Below are 21,670 nucleotides of genomic sequence, written 5' to 3'. Positions count from 1 at the left end.
TCCAGTGAGCAGCAGTTCAGTAGGTGAAAGCATCCTATTAATGAGAGAGAGGCGAGAGGAGAATGGCCTGACTGGTTCAAACTGACAGGAACTCAAATAAAACCACATGTTACAACAGCACCTTACAGAATAGATCATTGGATCGGAAGAGCATCTCAGAACACAACACGTTGAACCTTGAGGATAGGCTACAGCAGCAGACTACACCGGGTTCCACTACTGTACCTAAAGTGGAACTAAGTGTGTATATCATACCAAGCGACCAGCTGGATTGACGTTCTTGAGAAATCTATTGTTGTGATCATCTAGAACTTTCATTACTGTTTTTGTGCTTCTCTGCTTGTTATCTGGACCTGCTCACTTTCCATACCTATTCACTCATATTATAAAAATATCCTGATCCTGGGCTCCAGTGCACAGGGACCATTAAGAAAACTCACATCCTACTAGATGCCAAGAAAATTTGTTAGGAAAGCATGAAGAGCTTTAGAGAGAAGGAAAATGTGAACTGATAATTCCATTTCTGATTTAAAAAAAGATATTCACAAGTTTTGTTACATGTTATAAATTTTCCCTTTTAAAAATTTACCAGTTTAAAAAGAATAGGGAAGAAAAGCACAAAGTTAAGCATGCTGAACCTGTGCCCTGCAATTAACAAGACATGACACAAGTAAAAGCACAAGCAGTTCTACAGAAGCTGGATGCAAGGTAACCCACACAAAATGCTGGAGGAACTCAGCAGATCAGAGCATCTATGGGAAAGGAAAAAGAGAATCAAGGTTTCCAGGTAAGACCCTTCATCAGGACTCAGATAAAGCAGCATTATGTACTCCTAGCTGCCACATTAATCCATTTCATCTCACAGTAGTAGAGTTATTTCCTTTGTTCTACCCATTCTTCTCTATATCTAACTAAACTTGCTCTTCCAAGTTTTAATGATGGGTCTTGGGCCTGAAAAGTTTGGCCTTTTCTCTTTTTATAACTAATTTAGTGTGATTGACAAAAAAGCTGCATTACACAGTGCCTATAAAAAGTATACACACCCCCAGGAAGTTTACATGATTTAATATGGCTTTTTTTGGACACTGATCAACATAAAAAGACTCATGTCAAAGTGAAAAAAGATTTCTGCAAGGTGATCTGAATTAATTAACAATATAAAACACAATAATTGATTGCATGAGTATTCACCCCCTTCAAGTCAGTTTTGGCAGTAATTACAACCTTGACTCTGTGTGGATAGGTCTCCATCAGCTTTGTATATCTGGACACTGCAATTTTTTCCCAGTCTTCTTTACAAAACTGCTCAAGCTCTGTCAGATTGCATGGGGATCATGAGTGAACAGGCCTTTTCAAGTTCTGCCACAAATTCTCAATTGGTTTGAGGGCTGGACTCTGACTTGGCCACTCCAGGACATTAAGTTTGTTGTTCTTAAGCCATTCCTATGCAGCTTTGGCTTTATGCTTGGGGTCATCGTCTTGCAGGAAAACAAATTTCCCAAGTCATAGTTCTCTCACAGACAAGCCTTCCAGGTCCTGCTGCAGTGAAGCATCCCAACAGCATGATGCAGCCACCACCATGCTTCATAGTAGGAATGGTGTGATCTTGATGATGTGCAGTGTTCAGCTTATGCCAAACATAGCATTTAGTCTGATGGCTAAAAAGCTCAATGTTGGTTTCATCAGACCATAGAACCTTCTTCCAGCTGACTTCAGAGTTTCCCACATGCCTTCTGGCAAAGATTTCATGTGCAATTTTTTCAACATTGGCTTTCTCTTTGCCACCCTCTGATAAAGCTGTGACTGGTGAAGCACCCGGGCGATAGCTGTTGTATGCACAGTCTCTCCCATCTCAGCCACTGAAGCTTGTAACTCCTCCATTCTTCCCATTTCTTGATGTTTGACTTAACTGTATGCCAAGGGATATTCAGTGTCTTGGAAATTTTCTTGCATCCATCTCCTGACTTGTATTTTTCAATAACCTTTTTGCAGAGTTGCTTGGAGTGTTCTTTTGGCTTCATGGTGAAGCTTTTGCCAGGATACTGACCTTCCAAATGTAGGTGTATTTTTACTATAATCAACTAAAATACCTTGACTGTACACAGTGAACTAATTATGTGACTTCTGAAACTAATTGGCTGCACCAGTGATGACTTAGTGCGTCATATTAAAGGGGGTGAATACTTATGCAATCAAATACTTTGTATTTTATATTTGTAATTAATTTAGATTACTTTCCAGAAATCTGTTTTCACTTGATACAAGAGTCTTTTTCTTTTGATCCATGTCATAAATAGCCAAATTAAACCCTCTGTGGTACAGTATTGTAGAACAATAAACATGAAACCTTCCAAGGGAGTGAATACTTTTTATAAGCATTGTATTCCAGAGTTCAGATATTTTTAAAAATATATAATAAAAACAAACCGATTAGGCTAGGGTTATATCAGGGGTTACTGGGCAGCATAGCTTTAAGTGCTAGAAGGGCCTATTCTGCACTCTGTTTCGATAGACGGACAGACAGGACTGATATTCACCCGAGACATGAAAAGGATGAGAGGCACTTATCTGAGAAAAGGCAGCACCCAGACATGGACCAAATTGTTTCCTGGGCTAGGTTGGAAGTCGGAACTTCTTAATTTCATCATCACAGCTTTCAAACCTTGTTGCTGTGTATCTGCATGCAAACAAACCACATGGGTTAGAAAGATAAATGGTTTGAGAAGGAGGAGTCTGATAGGGGAGGGGAATGCACCATGGGAGTAAGGGAAGGAGGAGGGGCACCTGAGGGAGTTGTTAGGTGGGTGATAAGAGGTAAAAGGCCAGAGTGGAGAATAGAAGAGGGAAGTGGAGGGGAAAAGAAAAAAATTACCAGAAGGAGAAACAAAGTTCCTGTTATTGGATTGGAGGATATCCAGACAGAATATGAGGTATTGCTCCTCCACCCTGAGAGTGGCACCATCATGGTAGAAGAGAAGGCCATGGACCGACATGTCCGAATAGGAATGGGATAGGAAATAAAATAGCTGGCCACTGGCTAATTCAACTTCTGGCGGATGGAGCAGAGGCGCTCGACAAAGCAGTCCCTCAACTTACATTGGGTCTCACCAATGTAAATTAATCACGTTTAATTTTAGGTTTGTAGGAACAATTCCTCCACTTATTAGCAATTCAGAAATATAGCAATAGCCAGACTTCTTCAGGGAAATCATTCACAGTACATCAAGCAGCAGAGGATTCTGATTATCCCCGTGCTGGCTTCCGTGAACATCCCACACAGGGGCAGCCAAACACCAACACTGGTACGATAAAGAGAATATAAATAATCTGCTAGTGATCAAACGTGAAGAGCTCTTATGTGAGAGGAAGACCTTTTGAATCCGATATTTATTGATATTCTTTGGCTTTCAGTTAGCTATAAATTTACCAAAAAAATTATTGGTGCAACCAGCTGGCTCATTAACTCAGTTCTATAATTTTTTTTTAATCGTTTCAGTCGTCCTTAATTCTAATTTCTTTTTTCTACCAAATATCGAAATTCCCATGTATTTATCTACCTCGTAAATATCCCTGATGATTCTCCTTCCAAGCATGTCTGAGAGAATATATTCTCTTTTTTTCCACAACTTAATGTTTAAGGAATGTATTCAGGAATTCATTTTAACCAGGAGTGCCCAATAAAATCCTTGCTTTATTCTCCCTGGCTTGAGTTGCTGTGTCAATTTCCTTCACTGTATTAAACAATAATTATAACATAATTTGTATTTAACAATGTAGCAGAGAGATTGCGACAAATTGGAAATGATTCTTTTAAAGCTATTTGATTAAAATGCAGGCACACCCATAGAATTAATACTAAAAAAATTAGAATTAGACTGACTTCAAGTAATTAAAACACTGAAAACAGATTAAACCTGTGATACATCTATCGTTGATCACATTACCCAATACCAGTCACGGAAATTTATTTTTCAGATGTTATTATAGCAATACAAATGCAGTTGCTAATTGCAACCCAATTATCATTTTGTTAAAATGTTGACAAATTAAAAGCTTGTTTCAGTGCTCAGCAAATGATGAAACTGCTCAAACCATATTTCTATTTCACTTCTGCAATTTTCACCTTGGTTTTCCATCTAAGAATAATTTTGACTCAAATTTAACTAGTCTTTGGACACTAGAAAGTTAAAGCCTTGGACACTTGTTCAAATAAAAATAAGCTCATTTTCCCAGGTCAAGCTTAAAAGTCAGTGATATTGTCCCCCATTCACTTTCAAAATGCACTTATTATTTAACAAGACCTGAGCTAATCTCTTCCTCAAGCCTACATCAGTAACAGCATAATTATTCAGTGATTCCACCAGCTTCCTCCATCCCATCTCCAGTTACCAAAAATCAGTCTTAGAATTAAAATTAATGCAGTATCTGTAGCCATTTGCACATTATTTCTATATTTCTATTATCCCCATTTCACAGGGGAACAGTTATTAACCCTCAACCATCTTCATGCAAAAGGTTTAGATGGGGGCAGAATTTGTTAATTGAATCCAGAATGGTTTATCAAATCAATATGTGGACGGCCCAATGAGAGGGAGCATCCTGGAGCTGGTGTTGGGTAGCAAGCCCAATCAGGTGACGTATCTTTCAGGGGTGAGCAGCTGGGGAACAGCGGCTGCAACTCCTTATTCTCAGGATAGCTGTAGATATGTAGAGGTAAGGTCCTTGCGGGGAGTTTTAAATTGGAGTAGGATAAGTTACACGGGTGTTAGGCAGGAATTAAGAAGAGTTAATTAGGAACACTTTTTTCTGGCAAGTCCACATCAGACATGTGGAGGGTGCTTAAAGATCAATTGCACAGAGTACAGGAAATGTGTGTTCCTCTTAGAAGGAAGGACGTGGATGGAAAGATGTCCAGAAGTGATGAATTTAGTAAGGAAAAGTATGCTAAATTTTGGAAGTTAGGATCAAATGGATTATAAAGAAGCCAGAAAAGAACTAGAGAAAGGAAGTAAGAAAGCCAGGAGGGGCCATGAAAGGTCTTGACAAGTAGGATTAAGGTGAATCCCAAGGCATTCTATGCATACATCAAGAGCAGGAGGATAACTAGGGAGAGGATAGGACCACTCAAGAATAAAGGGGAGAACATTTGCTTGGGTGTGGAGAATGTGAGTAAGGTACTTAAATGAGCACTTTGCTTCAGTGTTTACCAAAGAAAAGGACATAGAGGACCAGACGAGCAGTGCCTAGTGTATATTAAGGAATATAGAACTCAAGAGGGAGGAAGTGTTGGCGTCCTAAAGATTATTAAGGTGGATAAGTCTCCAGAGCCTAACTCTATGTTATTGAAGGAGGCAAGTCATGAGATTGCTGGGGCCTTGACCAGTACCTTTGTGTGCTCTCTAGCCAAGAGGCTCAATGTTGTACCTCTATATAAGAAGGGAACAAGGGAAAATCCTGGGAACTATAGACCGGTAAGTCTCACATCAGTTGTAGGGAAATCGCTGGAGTAAGTTCTTGGGGATTAGGATTTACAGTACGAGCATTTGGAAACTCCATGCCTGGTGGTAGCTGCACCTCAGTAGGGCATGGCCTAATTAGGGAAAGTCAGCATGGCTTTGTGCAGGACAGGTTGTGTCTTACCAACTTGATAGAGTTCTTTGACAACGTGACAAGATTGATGAGGGTAGGGCAGTGGATGTTGTCTCCATGATTTTAGTAAGGTGTTTGACAAAGAGGCTAATCCAGAAGATTAAGATGCATGAGGTTTGCGGCGATTTGGTTTTTTGGATTCAGAACTGGCTTGTGCATAAAAGACAGAAGGTAGAGGTGGAAGGGGCTTATTCAAGCTGGAGGTCTGTAATTAGTGGAGTTCTATAGTGATCTGTGCTGGGTCCTCTGCTGTTTACAGTGTATATAAATGACCTGGATGAAAATGTAGATGGGTGGATTAGTAAATTTACAGATGATACCAAGATGATACCAAGATGTGGACAGTGTAGGAAACTGGCAAAGAATACAGTATGATATAGACCAGTTGTTATTTTGAGCTGAGAAATGGCAGATGGAGCTTAACCCAGATAAATGTGAGATGTTGAACTTCGACAGGGCAAATGTAAGGAGACAGTACACTGTGAAGGGCAAGATCCTTAACAGAGTTGCTGAGCAGAGAGATCTTGGGATCCAAGTTCATAGCTCCATGAAGAGGTCGATAAGACATAAAACAAAGGAGCAGGAGCGCTAAGAGCACGACAAGGCACTTAGACGTCCTGGTCATCCACTGCAGCAGGAGAGGTCTCCCGCCATAACGGTTGTCCATGCCACTGGATCAAGGTCTCTTCAGCCGAGAGAGTGGGATCTCCCCTGTGGAATGGCTGTTCCACTTAAAACTCCATCACGCACAGGTTTCTGTTGTGCGATTCATCTCAGTCCAAACTCACCTTGTCAAGCCCTGCGGCGATGACGGAGTGGCAAAGCCACAGCTGGAGATGACCACTGGCAGTTGTAGTCACAAACCTGCACGTAGGCGGCCTCTGGACCAGTGGTCATTCATCTCTGTACCTGGGGCAGCAGAGATGTCTGGCAGCATCCAGGGTGACTGGGCAGCCCTTTTTAGGACAGCACTGCCCACCCTCGCATGAGGGAGGGGGCTAGAAAAGGTACCCCAAACATTGCCTGTCCCACAACATCTGGATAGCTAACCGTGGCTGGCGGATATCACCTTAGCGGTCGACATACATCATTCACAGATGAACTGCACAACAGCGTGTCTTCTTCGAATCCGAAGGACTACCACTAAACCACAAAAAAACAAATCTCAGGGCTGTATATGGTGACATATCTGTACTTTGATAATAAATTTACTTGAACTTTCACTCACAAAAACTCATTCCTTGAGATACAGTCCTCCTGCTCTTTAACATGATTCTGATTTAACATAAATGTAATTTCATCTTTAGAATCCATTCTGACAAATCAACACATTCCCACCAGGCCACTTTATCCTGACCAGGATACATTATCAAGAACTGTTCACTGTCACCTACCACAGGTTCAAAAGGGCCACTGAGCTGCAATTTACATCAAATTGGCATCACATCTTCCTGGTTTGCTAAAACCGTACTGTGGCTGATCTCCAGTGTTTGCCAGATCCTTCATCTAGAGCCCCATCAAGACATTTCTCACTCCCACAGGTATGAGCTTAATCATGTTTCAAACCATTTCAATAAGCACCATTGGCACCGAAGTAGATTTCAGAGAACATGCAACAGTACAGCACAGGAATCAGTATCAGGTTTAATATCACCAGCATTTGTTAACTTAATGGTAGCAGTACAACGCAGTAATAAATTAGTAGATAAGTAAATCAATTACAGTAAGTATATTAAATAGTTATTCATAATTTATTAAACCCTCAACATTTTAGGAATAACAACTTCTCTATCAGATTTCTGAATAGACAATGAACTTATTTTTCCTTTCTGCACTACTGCTGACTTTGGCCTGTTTTGTCATGTGCCTCCAAGTATCCCAAGGCCTCATTCTTAATAATAGACTCCAACATCTTTCCAACCACTGAAGTCAGGCTAACTGGCCTATCATTTCCTATCTTCTTAATGAGTGGAGTGACATTTGCAATTTCCAGTCCTCCAGAACAATTCCAGAATCTAGAAATTGAAGGATCATTACTAATGCCTCCACAGTCTCTTCAGATACCTCTTTCAGAACTCTGAGGTGCAGTCCATCTGGTCCAGGTGACTTACAGTATCTACCTTCAGACTGGTCAGCTTCACAAGCACCTTCTCTGTAGTAAAAGCAACAACACTCACTTCAGCCCCGACACTTCCACATTTCTGATATAATGCAGAGTAAAAACTGACACAAAATATGCATTAAGTTTGTTTGTCTTTTCTTTTTCCCCTATTACTACCTCTCCAGTATCTTTTTCCAGCAGTCTGATATCATCTGTCATCTCTCTTTCACTCTTGATACATCTGAAGAAACTTTTGGTATCCTCTTTTATATTAGTGGTTAGCTTACCTACATATTTTATCTATTCCCCTCTCTTTATGGCTTTTTAGTTGCTTTCTGTTGGTTTTTAAAAAGCTTTGCAATCCTCTACCTTCCCACCAATTTTTTTGATATATTATAACCATATAACAATTACAGCAGGGAAACAGGCCATCTTGGCCCTTCTAGTCCGTGCCGACGCTTACACTCACCTAGTTCCAGTGGCCCGCACTCAGCCCATAACCCTCCATTCCTTTCCTGTCCATATACCTATCCAATTTTACTTTAAATGACAATACCGAACCTGCCTCTACCACTTCTACTGGAAGCTCATTCCACACAGCTACCACTCTCTGAGTAAAGAAATTCCCCCTCGTGTTACCCTTAAACTTTTCCCCCCAACTTTCAAATCATGTCCTCTTGTTTGAATCTCCCCTACTCTCAATGGAAAAAGCCTATCCACGTCGACTCGATTTATCCCCCTCATTATTTTAAATACCTCTATCAAGTCCCCCCTCAACCTTCTACGCTCCAAAGAATAAAGACCTAACTTGTTCAACCTTTCCCTGTAACTTAGGTGCTGAAACCCAGGTAACATTCTGGTAAATCTTCTCTGTACTCTATTTTGTTGATACCTTTCCTATAATTCGGTGACCAGAACTGTACACAATACTCCAAATTCGGCCTTACCAATGCCTTGTATAATTTTAACATTACATCCCAACTCCTATACTCAATGCTCTGATTTATAAAGGCCAGCATACCAAACGCTTTCTTCACCACCCTATCCACATGAGATTCCACCTTCAGGGAACTATGCACCATTATTCCTAGATCACTCTGTTCTACTGCATTCTTCAATGCCCTACTATTTACCATGTATGTCCTATTTGAATTATTCCTACCAAAATGTAGCTCCTCACATTTATCAGCATTAAACTCCATCTGCCATCATTCAGTCCGCTCTTCTAACTGGCCTAAATCTCGCTGCAGGCTTTGAAAACCTACTTCATTATCTACAACGCCACCTATCTTAGTATCATCTGCATACTTACTAATCCAATTTACCACCCCATCATCCAGATCATTAATGTATATGACAAACAACATTGGACCCAGTACAGATCCCTGAGACACACCACTAGTCACCAGCCTCCAACCTGACGAACAGTTATCCACCACTACTCTCTGGCAACTCCCATCCAGCCACTGTTGAATCCATTTTACTACTTCAATATGAATACCTAATGATTGAACCTTCCTAACTAACCTTCCGTGCAGAACCTTGTCAAAGGCCTTACTGAAGTCCATATAGACAACATCCACTGCCTTACCCTCAACTTTCCTCGTAACCTCTTCAAAAAATTCAGTAAGATTTGTCAAACATGACCTTCCACGCACAAATCCCTGCTGACTATTCCTAATCAGACCCGTCTATCCAGATAATTATATATACCATCTCTAAGAATACGTTCCATTAATTTACCCACCACTGATGTCAAACTGACAGGCCTATAATTGCTAGGTTTACTCTTAGAACCCTTTTTAAACAATGGAACCACATGAGCAATACGCCAATCCTCCAGCACCATCCCCGTTTCTAATGACATTTGAAATATTTCTGTCAGGGCCCCTGCTATTTCTACACCAACTTCCCTCAAGGTCCTAGGGAATATCCTGTCAGGACCTGGAGATTTATCCACTTTTATATTCCTTAAAAGTGCCAGTACTTCCTCCTCTTTAATTGTCATAGTTTCCATAACTTCCCTACTTGCTTCCCTTACCTTACACAATTCAATATCCTTCTCCTTAGTGAATACCGAAGAAAAGAAATTTTTCTAAATCTCCCCCATCTCTTTCGGCTCCACACATAGCTGTCCATTCTGATTCTCTAAGGGACCAATTTTATCCCTCACTATCCTTTTGCTATTAATATAACTGTAGAAACCCTTTGGATTTATTTTCACCTTACTTGCCAAAGCAACCTCGTATCTTCTTTTAGCTTTTCTAATTTCTTTCTTAAGATTCTTTTTACATTCTTTATATTCCTCAAGCACCTCATTTACTCCATGCTGCCTATATTTATTGTAGATCTCTCTCTTTTTCTGAACCAAGTTTCCATGCCCTCTCTTCAGTTTTCTTTTATGCTATTTTGACTTCCTTTGTCACCCATGGTTGACTCATTCTCCCTTTGGAATTTTACTTCTTTGCACCTGCTGAATTGCCTCCAGGAACTCTAGCCATTGCTGTGCTGCCATCATCCCTATTGGTGTCCCCTTCCAATCAACTTTGGCCAGCTGCTTTCTCATGGCTCTGTAATTCCCTTTACTCCACTGTAATACTGATAGCTTCAACTTCTCGCCTGTATTATTACTTATTCTGTATGTTACGTGCATTAAAATAAAACACCTCCATGCCTCTATTCATCATGCTTTTCAGTTTTACCCGTTACACTTTAATTCATCCCAAAAACTGTAATTTTGCCCTATCCTCAGTCTCACCACATAGTACATCTAGTTGTATACCAACTGCCCCATCCTCAGCCACTGCAGTTTCCAGCTCCCTGCCAAATTAGTTTAAACCCTCCCCAACAGCTCCTGCAAACCTGCCCGCAGGAATATAGATCCCCCCTTGGGTTCACGTGTAACCAGTCCTTTCTGTACTGGTTATCCCTGCCTTAGAAGAAATCACACAATCCAGAAATCTGAAACCCTGCCGCTGCACCAATTCTTCAGCTGCACATTCATCTGTCAAATCTTTCTATTCTTACCCTCACTGGTGTGTGGCATAGGCAGCAATCCAGAGATTACTACCCTGGAGCCCTGTTTTTCAGCTTCCTACCCAACTCCCTATATTTTTTTTCAGGACTTCCTCCCTTTTGACCTACATCATTCGTACGAGTATTACTAGGACCTCTGGCTATTTACCCTCTCCCTTTAGAATGCAGAGGACCTGACCCAAGTCATCCCTGGTGTCAAAGTCAGTGACTGAGTTGGTGGCAAAGAAATAGGGTCATTTTGGTATCTCTTGTCTACACAGAATCTGCTCTCTGCTCTTCTAATGGAATTCTCTTTCCTTCTCGGCCATTAAGTCAGACTCAGGACAGTGTGGATTCCCTCGGTAGTTTCCAAAGCTGCTTGTTTAGTATGTCATCTGTTGCTTGTTTCCCAGTCTTTTGTCAGATCACTACAACAAATGATACTTCTCTTGCATACTTGAACTGTCCTGTCCAGAAACAGCGAGACAGTAATCTGTCCTGAAGCAGGGTCTCAGACCAAAAAGCCGACTGTTTATTCATTTCCGTAGAAGCTGCCTCAACAGCTGCATTCCTCCAGCATTTTGTCTGTTTCTCTCTGCATTTCTGCATTTGCAGAATCACTTGTGTTTATGCACTAACTTGTTGAGTTTTTAAAAAAAGCTGGTTCCCTACGACAATCCCATACACATACAACAAATTCTTCAGGAGGCCATGTTCAATGAATATTCATTTCCAAGGTTGGTAAAAATATATTCCTTCAAATAAGAAAATATCAGTTACCCAAAACAAGTGTACATAAAAAAGGCTGTCAACCATTGGAAACAATGGAATTAAATCATTTGGTTAATTACGTTCAGGCAATGGATTGACCTTGCATGGACTTTAGTCCCACATCATCACCCTACCACTACAACCTTGCGTTTATTTTCTCTTTCAAGTACTTCATTTCGAACGCTCTGCCCAAATCAGCCTTCAAAGTAACGTGATAGTGAATTCTAGACCCTGACCATTTGCAACACAGAACGGGTTGTGTTTTTGTTGATTTTTTGACAATTTACTTCACTCTACTATTAATCCTTCACGATTTTAAATTTTACAATCCAATCCCCTTTCAATGTCTTTTGCTCCAAGAACAACTTCTCCAGCTTCTCCAATGAAGGATTTGGAGCTTGGAACCATTCAGTAGCTCGGTCTTGCATCATTTCTGAGATTTCACACTTTTCTCCACCAGTTACTATAACGTAGCTGCTGCTGAGCCAGTTTTTTAAATAAAGGTTTATAATGGTGTCCCTGCTCTTGCACTCAATGCCTGGTATACCACTTTTTAAAAAAAAACTATTACAATATATAACAAGCCCTCAGCAGGTCAGCAGTATTTGTGGAAAAGAGTACAGTTGATGTTTCAGCCCAGAACATCGACTGCACTCTTTTCCATAGATACTGCTGACCTGCTGAGTTCCTCTAGCGTTTTGTGTGTGTTGCTTTGGATTTCCAGCATCTGCAGATTCTCTTGTTTATATAACATACATTCTTGAAAGTGGTAGGGCATGAGTATGTACATCCTGGATCACTCTTCCTATTTAGGATTGGTGTTTTTATTCTTTTTCCTTACCAAAGTAACAATATAGCCTCTAGTTTAAATAACTTATCAGCCGAAGTTTCATTACATTTACAGAGTGGTAACGGTACAGTGGAAGATGAATAGACTTGTCCTACAGGTAACAAGCTACAACTTCAGTAATCAGGTGGCCAGCATCCTCAGGAGTCCACTCCATGTTCTCCAGCAATTCATCTCCACTGGCTTGGTGGCAGTGAAATGGGGTTAAGTGACTCCAGAGTGCATGCTGGCAGTGTTCCACTCCTGTTGTATTTGCTTCATTCTCATTCTGATGATGATGATGATGGCCCCCTTTCTTTATTATACATCAATACGCCTTCCGCCTAAGGCAGCAGGTTATAAATACACAGAATTTTTTTTAAAATCCATCTACATACCTTGCTGGATTTAGAGACGATCTTCAATTCAGTTCCTATGGAAACACCTTTAATCCAATCTATTAAACCCCTTCATAATTTTCACAATCACTGAGGACACTTTGCTAAAGTTTGTTCAATTTTGTTGCGATTCAAGATTCATTTATTATTAAAGAATGCATAAATTATACAGCCTTGAGACAAGAAAAGTATTTCAAAAATCAGAATTAAAAGACCAACACTTGAAGTGTAAGGGGAAAAAAAAACCAAATCAAGCAAACAATTGAAGTGAACAACAGCATTCTGAACCAAAATTGAGTCCTCAAATCAGAGCCCCACAGAATCTCGGAGTAGGTCCAGAAACTTGCTCATCAGTTCATTATATTAGCGGGCATGAATCACAACAGTCTGGGCAGTCTTCATAGCCTCAGCACCAAAGGAGATTATCATCGCGGAGAACAAGCAAAATTGTCTCTTGTCCTAACCAACAGGTATGATCCAATGAGATGGGAAAGGATGGCAGGGTATAGGACCCATGGTGTATAAAGGCAGTTGAAAATCTAGTCAAGAAGAAAAGCTTATGAAAGGTTCAAGAAACTAGGTGAAGATAGAGATCTAGAAAATTATAAGGCTAGCAGGAAGAAGCTTAAGAATGAAATTAGGAGAGCCAGAAGGGGTCATGAGAAGGTCTTGGTGAGCAGGATTAAGGAAAACCTCAAGGCATTCTACAAGTATATGCAGAGCAAGAAGATAAAAGGTGAGAGAATAGGAGCAATCAAGTGTGACAGTAGAAAAGTGTGTATTGAAATGGAGGAGATAGCAGAGGTACTTAATGAATACTTTGCTTTAGTATTCACTATAGAAAAGGACCTTGACAATTGTAGGGATGACTTAACAGTGGACTGAAAAGCTTGAGCATATAGACATTAAGAAAGAGGATGTGCTGGAGCTTTTGGAAAGCATCAAGTTGGATAAGTCATCTGGATTGACCCAGGCTACTGTGGGAGGTGAGGGAGGAGATTTCTGAGCCTCTGGCAATGATTTTTGCCTCATCAATGGGGAGGGGAGAGGTTCTGTAGGATTGGAGGGTTGCAGATGTTATTCCCTTATTCAGGAAAGGGAGTAGAGATAGCCCAGGAAGTTATAGGCCAGTGAGTCTTACTTCAGTGGTTGGTAAATTGATGGAGAAGATCCTGAGAGGTAGGATTTATGAACATTTGGAGAGGCATAATATGATTAGGAATACTCAGTGTGGCTATGTCAAAGGCAGGTCATGCCTTTCGAGCCTGATAGAATCTTTTGAGGATGTGACTAAACACATTGATGAAGGTAGAGCAGTAGATGTAGTGTATATGGATTTCAGTAGGGCATTTGATAGGTTACCCCATGCAAGGCTTACTGAGAAAGGAAGGAGGCATGGGATCCAGAATTGGCTTGTCCACAGAAGGCAAAGAGTGGTTATAGATGGGTCATATTCTGCAGTTGTGTTCCTCAGGGATCTATTCTGAGACCCCTGCTCTGTGATTTTTATAAATGACCTGGATGAGGAAGTGGAGGGATGGGTCAGTAAATTTGCGGATGACACAAAGGTTGGGGGTGTTGTTGGTAGTGTGGCGGGCTGTCAGAGGTTACAGCGGGACATCGATAGGATGCAAAACTGGGCTGAGAAGTGGCAGATGGAGTTCAACCCAGTTAAGTGTGAGGTGGTTCATTTTGGTGGGTCAAATACGATGGCAGAATTTAGTATTAATGGTAAGACTCTTGGCAATGTGGAGGATCAGAGGGATCTTGGGGTCCAAGTCCATAGGACACTCAAAGCTGCTGCACAGGTTGACTGTGTGGTTAAGAAGGTATACAGTGTATTGGCCTTCATCAATCGTGGAATTGAGTTCAAGAGCGGAGTGATAATGTTACAGCTATATAGCACCCTGGTCAGACCCCACTTGGAGTACTGTGCTCAGTTCTGGTTGCCTCACTATAGGAAAGGCACGGAAACTATAGAAAGGGTTCAGAGGAGATTTTCATGCCTTCTGAGAATAGGTTAAGTGAATTAGGCCTTTTCTTCTTGGAGTGATGGAGGATGAGAGGTGACCTGATAGGGGTGTATAAGATGATGAGAGGCATTGATTGTGTGGATAGTCAGAGGCTTTTTCCCAGGGCTGAAATGGCTAGCACAAGGGGGCTAAGGTGTTTGGAAGTAGGCGCAGAGGAGATGTCAGGGGTAAGTTTTTTTTAAAACGCAGAGAATGGTGAGTGCGTGGAATGAGCTGTCAGTGATGGTGGTGAGGCAGATACAATAGGGTCTTTTAAGAGACTCTTGGATAGAGACATGGAGTTTAAATAAAGAGGGCTATGGGTAACCCTAGGGAATTTCTAAAGTACGTACATGTTCGGCACAGCATTGTGGGCTGAAGGGCCTGTATTGTGCTCTGTTTTTTTTCAGGGCTTGTATTTTTCTATGTTTCTATGACGGCCTGTCTTTTCATTCTGTCTGGCTTGGTGTTTAAATTGACCCTACGATGGAACAGTACAAGCCTTCAGCACCCCGATGTGAGGAATGAAGATAGCGGAGAGGAAGCAAAGTCAGCTCTCCCTGCCGATCTAGGCTGGTGTTGAATTGCCTAAGCAGTATAAGGTACCTCACACTAGGACCCAGGCACCAGTTCAGCACCTCGCTCCGGGCCTAGATTCCTCCCCGCAGCCTGAAGCCATACTTAAGCTCTGCAGATCAGTTTGGCAACCAGAGTGATACTGCGATATTGATATTCTTACAATTACATCACCCTGCTCCATCTTTTTCATTTTGGAGTGCTTCTATTTGTAAAAGCAAGCATTTTTCTTACGGTCATCTGTTTCCACAAGCAAGCTAACAACACACAGCCAAGCTCATTTGATGTTTCCACGTACTCTGAATGATCTGATTATTTGTCCAACATCCAAAAAGAAAAAAAAAAATCCTACAGATGTATGACCACAGCCATCATTTTTGGTCCAATAGCAAAACCCTGATCCCTATGCACAGGCCATCTCCATCATTTGAAAGAGATTGTTCAAAATCACATTACTGTATATTAGACCTAAACACGAGGAAATCTGCAGATGCTGGAAACTCAAGCAACAACACACAAAATGCTGGTGGAACACAGCAGGCCAGGCAGCATCTATAGGAAGAAGTACAATTGATGTTTCGGGCCGAGACCCTCGGGTCTCGGCCCAATATGTCGACTATACTTCTTATACTGCTTATATTAGACCTAGTTCATTAGGCACTGATATCCATACAAGCGCCAGAATGAAATCCAACACGACTTTTGCAGCATTGCCCAGTCACACTGCCTCGGATTATCATTGATCAAAGTTCCCCAATCTTCAATCTTATCTATATACTCCTGGCTAACTGTCCATGCTCCTTACAAGATTAGCTCCTTACATAAAAATAGTTGCTTTGCAGAAGTGTGCAAAAACGAAATAAATTGCAAAATAGCGCATAAAAAAGGAATAATGAGGATGGGTTCATTCAGAAATCTGAGGATGGACGGGAAGAGGCTGTTCCTGAATTTTTGAATGTGGGTCTTCTGCTTCCTGCACCTTCACATTGAGGCAGTTACGAGAAGAGGTCATCTGCCAGATTGAGGGAGTCCTCAATGATCGATGCTTCTTGAGGCACCTCCACTGTGAAGGAGATGTCCTCAATGGTGGGGAGAGTTGCATTTGTGAAGGAGATACCTGTGTCTACAACTCAGTGGGAGTTTGTGCAGGTTGGTAGAGCAATTGGCCATCATAAATTGTCCCTAGTACACAGGTGCGTGGTAGAACCTGGGGAAAGTTGTCAAAACACGGGGAAGGATCAGTGTAAATGGGAGTTGATGGCAGTGTGGACCCTGTGGGTCAAAGGGCCTGTTTCAACACTATCTTTCTTTGACCATGTCTGTGAATCTGTTGCTGAATTTAATTTCACTACCATTTACAGCCATACTTTTCTGCTTGTTTGATCCTGAAGTTTTCTTCCAAAACCTCGGAATCTTTTCCAAATTAGAAACTGCTGCGTTCTGGTTTTCACCAAAACGTGGTTAAACAACACAACCAATTCAGCATTTCAAATCCACGGGATGACTGCTCCACCAGGCAGGAACTCCGTGTCGGGGGATCCAAAGGAGATGGAATTTGTGTGTACATTAACAAAGGTTGGTGCACAAACCTATCTAGAGTTAGCAATCACTGTTCTGACATCTTAGAATTAATTTGCCTGCTCAGGGAGTTTATTGATACGTTCATCACCGCTATCTAACTCTTTCCAAGCGTGAATGCCAAGGACTCGCTGGGAGAACTCTACAAAACAAGCATCCAGATCGTCCCTTCATAATGGCAGACTTTAACCTGCAGGACATTTTACCCAAATTCCACCAACACATCACCGTGGCCACTAGGGGAACAGACAGACTGAATCATGTTTATACAAACAGATGTGGTACTTACAAAGCTATCCTACACCCTCTTCTTGACCTCACCTCCATAATGTTAATCCCAACATACCGACCACCATTGAAAAATGGAGAAACCAGTCAAGAAGACCAATGCTGCATAGCCTAATGAGGCAATCTCTATGCTTCAGGGCTATTTCCAACAGACCAACTGGCAGATGTTCAAGGAGGCTGCCACAAACAGAATAAACAAAAACCTCAAGGAATAAGTCTCACCTGTCATCAGTCCATCAGTAAGTGTGTAGATGATGTTGGTACCTCAAAAATGGTCATCTCACAGCCCAACCAGAAACCTTGACTGAAAACAGAGGTGTGCTTCTTACTAAGAGAGCAGGTCGCTGCCTTCAAGTCTAGTGACAGAGCAGCCAGCAGAAACCTCATCCTGGGCATCAAGAGGGTAAACACTGTCAACAAAGATTTCAGGAACACCTCTTTGTGAACAATCTCCAGAGTATATGTCTGGGCATCAAGGTCAATACTGATTACACAACGAAAACCTCATTGACTGTACCATTGATGCTTCCCTCCCTGAGGCTCTAAACAACCTTTATGGATGCTTCATGGCATGCAATAATACTGGCTACAGAAGCTACCCAAACTCCACTCCCCCCTTTGACTGTTGGTAACAGCAGCAGATGTGAGAAGGACTCTGCAGAGTCAACAGCTCCCCCCCCTCCGCCCCCATACGGCAGACAGGCCAGATAATACCTCAGGCCGAGTACTCAGGGGGTGTACACAGCAGCTCACTGACATCTTCAACACTTCACTCATCCAGGCTGCTGTCCCATGCTTCAAATCAGCCACCATCATCCCTGTGCCAAAGAACTCCATACCTTTAGAACTGAGCAACTACTGCCCAGTGGCACCAACCCCAATCATTGTCAAGTGCTTTCAATGGCTAATATCAAAACTCCATTCCTGCCACTTTGGATACTCACCAATGTGCTTATAACAGTACCGCTCCATGACAGATGCTCTAGATTCTGACATATGTCTGGCTCTGACACACCTAGAAAACAAGGACACTTAAATCCACATATTATTTCTGGATTTCATTTTGGCATTCAATACTCACAGACCTTGGTGAACAAATTCCTACCCCTCGGTCTAAATACACCACCATGCAACTGGAGGTTAAATTTCCTAATTAACAGATCTCAGATAGTCAGGTTGTACAATTCCCCATCATCCTCAACACAGTGCCCCTCAGGAGCTGAGTGGTGAGCCCATTGCTGCTGTACACTCATGACTGCACGGCCAAACACTCGAGCAATCACATCGTCAAGTTTGCCAATGACACAACAGTGGAGGGGCTCATCAACAAGGATAAGACGGCCTCCAGAGAAGAGGTGGAAGAGATCGAGGCTTAGTGCCAAGCCAGTAACCTCTTCCTTAATGTCAACAAGATGTAGGAGATGTATTGATTTCAGGAGAACTCACACCGCTCACATTTTACATCAGTGGCAATTGCAAGCAGTTTCAAATGGCAGGGAGCACACATCTCACACAAACCCTTATGGTCCCACACCACATCCTACACCGTCAAGAAAGCTCACCAACAACAGGCTGAATTTGCAAATCTGTACTCAAGTCATTCTGCAGATGTGCAGCAGCGAGAATCCTAACAAGTCGCATCATTGCTTGGTATAGCAATAGCACTGTGGCTCTACAGCGGGTAGTCAAAAGTGCCCAATGCATCGTTGGCACCAGCTTACCCACCATCAAGGACATGAAAACAGAAAGGTACCGGAAAAAGGACCAGTAACATCATGAAGGATCCCACACACCCTGCACATGGACTCTCATCAGGAAGGAAGCAATGTAGCACCCATGCCAGGACCAACAGACTCAAAAACAGCTATAGAACCGTGCAAAAGTCTTAGGCACATTAATTTTTTTTAATGTACATTTTGTTTTTAAAGTTTATCTTTGTAATTTGCATTAGTGTGTCAGTAGAAAAGAGCAAATTTTTGATTTCCAAACATTCATTTTCCAAAAACTTAAAAATTAAAGAAATGTTTGTATTTCATTTAAAGAAAATAACATTAATAGACCACTTTTCAAATAAAAACTTGATACTTTGTAGTTATATACCCCAGTGCATGATTAAACAAAGATAACAAACAGGTGCTAATTATCAATGATATAATGAGTTCAATGATCTAAACTGATTAACTGGAACAGAAGAGGGAATCAAACTGGGCGAGGGACATCAAACTAAAAGGTGTCCTTCGGAGGTGTGACAGTTTAACCTTTAAACTTTTACACCATGGCAAAAGTGAGCCTAGCAGTAAGACATTGCTATGCATAGCAATTAGCAATAATGATAGCAATAAGGTGGTCAGCCTGCATCAGCAAGGTCTCTCCCAGGCGGGAATTTCACAACAGACAGGAGTTCCTAGATGAGCTGTCCAAGTTTTCCTGAAGAAGCACAAAGAAACAGACAAGGTTGAAGACCAGAAACAACGGTCAGCCATGGAGCCTGAATGCAGCAGATAAGAAATACATGAAACTGATGTCCCTTCTAAATCTGAAGTGGTCCATCATTGCTATCAGCTCTGAACTCACAGAAACCACTGGAACACAGACTCTGTCCTGACGAAGGGTCTCGACCCAAAATGTCGACTGTACTTCTTCCTAAAGATGCTGACTGGCCTGCTGCGTTCCATCAGCATTTTGTGTGTGTTGCTGGAACACAAGTACACCTCTCTACAGTCCAGAGGCGTTTTGTCAGAAGTGGTCTTCATTGAAGAGTTGCTGCCAAAAAAGCTACTCCTCCGAAGTGGAAACCAAGCAAAGAGACAACACAAAAGCACCAGTACTGGGGTGCTGAACAATGGCAGCAAGTGCTCTGGACTGATGAGTCAAACCTGAAATTTTTGGTTCAAACAGGAAGCAGTTTGTCTGTCGAAGAGCTGGAGAGTACTACGTGGATGAGTGCCTGAAGCCAGCAGAGGTTCTCTGCAGGTTTGGGACTGCGTTTCTGCTATTGGAGTTGGTGATCTAGTCAGAATTAATGAATCCTCAACGCTGAGAAGCACAAGCAGATTCTCATCTATCACGCACTATTATCAGGGAGGCATCTGATAAGTTCCAACTTCATTCTGTGGCAGGACAATGATCCCAAACACAAGGCCAAGGTCATAAACTACATTCAGCAGAAGAAGAACAAGGAGTTCTGCAACAGATGCTACGGACTCCCCAGAGCCCTGATATCATCATCATCATCAAGGCTGATTGGGATTACCTGGAGAGACAGAAGCACAACAGTCAAAGGCTGCACATGTATTGTGATAAAATCTCCAGGATGCTTCGAACAACCTACCATCCTACTTTCTTACTGAACTGCACCACAGTGCACCCGAGAGAACTGACGCAGTTTTAAAGGCAAAGGACAGTCACACCAAATACTGATTTGATTTAGCTTTTTAAAAAAACTTTACTGCTCTTTATAGTAATTTTTTGATATATTTAGAAACCATTTATTTCATTATTTTTGAAGGCATCTTTCTTTTACATGTACCTAAGACTTTTGTGGTTTTTTGGTGCTGCATCAGATCCGGAGTAACAATTATTTTGCTCTCCTTACAGGAAATAACATTAAAAAGGATTGAACCAGCCCTTAAACCCATCACTTCAACCAAGCTTTCGGGAAGTGATATTACTGCAGTAATTTTTAGTTTGGTAATAGCCCCATTAGATGATTTCAGACAGCTAATCCTGTCATATAAATGACTGTTGCTGTTGTTTTCATATTATGAAGGTCAGAACTATATACGTATAGTGATGTGTTAGAACTTGTGAATTCCGTAACTGTGGGAATGAATCCTGGTTTTGCATTCTTAATAGCATGGGTCCATATCCCTTATTACATTACACCCGTTCCTATTTGACCCTTCAATAAATATGCACTGTCTTTATTCATCCTGCCAAGGCCCCATGTTTACCTGCATTGAAACTCCTTACTATTCAGAAACATTTTTTGTTAGTTTCAGTTTTTGTATTTTAGTACAGAAATTCTAATTTCAATCTCTGTACTGTAGACCTGCTGCAGTTCACACCGACAGCTGACCCAGTGAGTTTTGTGTCAGTTTTCTGCAGTTGTCTCACCTATCTCAATTACTCAATCTATTCTGTCGCAATTCCTCAACACACCTCCTTGAACCTTTCTTACTTCACAATACTTATCCATCTCCCTACATAAAACCACAACTGAATCTGCCTTCTACATGAAATTAAACAACGCATTCCAGATCAGTAACACTATACAAAAATGCTCCTGCATATCAACATAATCTGTCACTAAAACTATTTTGAGTGCGTCTTTGAATCATCCACTAATGTAAACAGATCCTTTGTTTGAACAGATTTTCTACTTACCATAAGACAAAAGAATTAGGCCGTTCAGCCCATCAACTGTTCCATCATGGTTGATTTATTATTCCTCTCA

The 21,670-nt window shown here is 41.5% G+C and overlaps 1 protein-coding gene across 1 annotated transcript in view; it reads left to right on the top strand.

The window, feature by feature from the left end:
* Positions 1–21,670, top strand: part of ttc3 (tetratricopeptide repeat domain 3) — a 177,868-nt gene that overhangs the window by 138,954 nt on the left and 17,244 nt on the right. The window lies entirely within an intron of this gene.

This window comes from Hemitrygon akajei, chromosome 5 (genome assembly GCF_048418815.1).
Source record: "Hemitrygon akajei chromosome 5, sHemAka1.3, whole genome shotgun sequence".
Taxonomy (NCBI): Eukaryota; Metazoa; Chordata; class Chondrichthyes; order Myliobatiformes; family Dasyatidae; genus Hemitrygon; species Hemitrygon akajei.
Note: the sequence above shows the minus strand (reverse complement) of the source record. Positions and strands in the feature narration are given on the sequence as shown.